Genomic DNA, 2350 nt, shown 5'->3' with positions numbered 1-2350 from the left:
TATATATATATACAAAACCACACACACAGTATTGCAGTCTCAGAAGTGAAAGTGTATCCGGCGACAACTGAGATATCACGGGCATTAAAATTGCCGGTCTCTAGAGAGATAGTACATTTATAGCTAAAATTAATAAAAGGGAAAGACAGACCAATTAGTTTTAAGTGCACAAACTTATATCAAATTAATTCCCTATTCTATCCCCATTTGATAACACGCGACCGCGAATGGCACCATTACGTCTGACTAAGAGTATATTGAAGGCAAAGAGATGTTTGAAAAAGTGAAAAATAATTAAATTACGTAAACACACACATACACATACACACACATACACACACACACACACACACACACACACACACACACACACACACATGCATACATACACACTCATCTATGTATAACAGTCTTCCATTTAAGCTCGCTCTCATTCGGGAACGAAACAAAAGCGGCATTAGATGGAGACTGGAAGCCTTACTTTTTGCCCTTAGCACACAAATGCCTGAGACTGCTTTAACTCTCATAAATTTCTGAGATATTTCTTACTTTCCCATACCTATATTATTTAAACTCAGATAATTTCCGATTGCAATAGTAGTATTCGTTATTCCCCATTCCCGCTGCCCCAGCCAAGTAAAACAATTTTCTCATTAATTACAATTGGTGTACCTAAGTGGACCCGTAAATCTTTTTCAATTTCCCTCCGAAGTGGTGGACCTTCTTACAGTTGTAAAAAATATTTTTCAATAAAATTAGGTTCATTACAATATTATTCGCAGTTTTGAGATTCCTTTAATTTCATTTTGAAAAATCGTATTATGTTAGTGGGATAAATATTATGTAGCACTTTCCAATTTAACACTCGCAAACGTGTTTCTTTAGCTGGGTGGACTATTTGCCAATGTTTTTCATTGATATCAACACAATATTTCCTTCTCTAAATCCCCAAGCTCAACTTTACCTTTTGCTCAAAGAAAACGTTGTCTCCCTATACTACCTACAACTGCGTCGCTGAAATAAAAGTTGTCATCCTTGTCATCATTAAAATGCACTTGCCTCATCGCATTTGATACGATATTGTAGTCTAAAACACAACGTGAATCCTTCTATACAACTGAGAATACGGAACAATTACCAAAGACAAGAAAAATTAACTTTGGTTTCTTAGGATACTGTCGAGAATTTTATGGAAGGAACAAAAATCTTATAGTGTAGTTGGCCCATTGAAAGAGACCCGAGTAGGCCGCTCACTTATAATTTTTTTAAAAGAAGGAAGAGATAAATTGTCGGCCAGATGGTCAGGTGTCTGAGCACAAACTTTTGAAAACAAAAGTATTCTTAATCTAGTATCGGTTGCATAATAATAATATGTTCGTGAAATATTTAACCGCAGTTAGCATTCTTGATATTGAAAAAAGAAAAATAAAGATACATAGCGTGGTTATAATTTTAAAAAGAAATGAAACAGTTTTTTTCCTCCTCCTGAAAACTGTTTTTTCTGGACTTTGGACTTTGGACAATTGGACATCTTGCCAATGAAATTCAGTTTCTACATTGCGACAAAAGTCAGGCAATTATCCATCTGGTTTGTCATTTCCACATCTATGTTCAGTCTCCTCGCCCTCTTACTCACACCCTGAAACAGTTCGAAGATGAACTTACTCAGCTTTACTCTAAGTATTATGTTCTTCCCTTCCATTATTCACATGTATCATTTAAAGGGAAAAGTAAATTAGGAATCTAAGAAAAACTTTTCTTTTATTCATATATTCAAACAAGTAAAACTGACTCTTACTTCGAGATAAATCATAGAAATCCTTCACCTCTTGGAATGTGTGCGAATGCCACCTATTCTGAGTGGGGGGGAGGGGGTGTTTGTTTTTGTTTCGTTTTGTTTTTACTTTGGTTTTTTTTTGTTTTTGCTGTTATTGTTGTTGTTTTTTTATGATGGCATAAGCGTTCCTTCCAACACCACTGGATTTGCTTTAAGTAAACGTCTGAATTTAACGTGAATCTCCATTAGGGCCGGGTCATATTCAAGCTATGGAACTGAGAAAAAAAATAATGTTAACGTCTACTTATTAAAATAAAGACTGCTGGTAAATATTTTATTAGACCAACAGGGATTCACTAAAGACACCCATGAAGAGAAAGGAGGAGCTAGATCACAACCAATGAAACAATGGCGTAACTCTGACCTGTTTCAACCTGAAAATGAAATAAGAGGAAATGGGCAAAAAAGGTATGCAATACATTCAACATTAATTGACAATATTCAAGATGACAAGCACCTGCCAGACAAGCAAAAAATGTAATGATGACCCCACCCCACCCTTCTCCTCTTCTC

At 35.6% G+C, this 2350-nt stretch overlaps 1 protein-coding gene across 1 annotated transcript in view; it reads left to right on the top strand.

Moving 5' to 3' along the window:
- Positions 1-2350, top strand: part of LOC101850642 (putative amine oxidase [copper-containing]) — a gene marked incomplete in the record, with an annotated part of 30703 nt that overhangs the window by 9858 nt on the left and 18495 nt on the right.

The sequence above is a fragment of the Aplysia californica genome, unplaced genomic scaffold (genome assembly GCF_000002075.1).
Source record: "Aplysia californica isolate F4 #8 unplaced genomic scaffold, AplCal3.0 scaffold00130, whole genome shotgun sequence".
NCBI classification, from domain to species: Eukaryota; Metazoa; Mollusca; class Gastropoda; order Aplysiida; family Aplysiidae; genus Aplysia; species Aplysia californica.
This window is presented reverse-complemented; position numbering and strand designations above follow the sequence as displayed.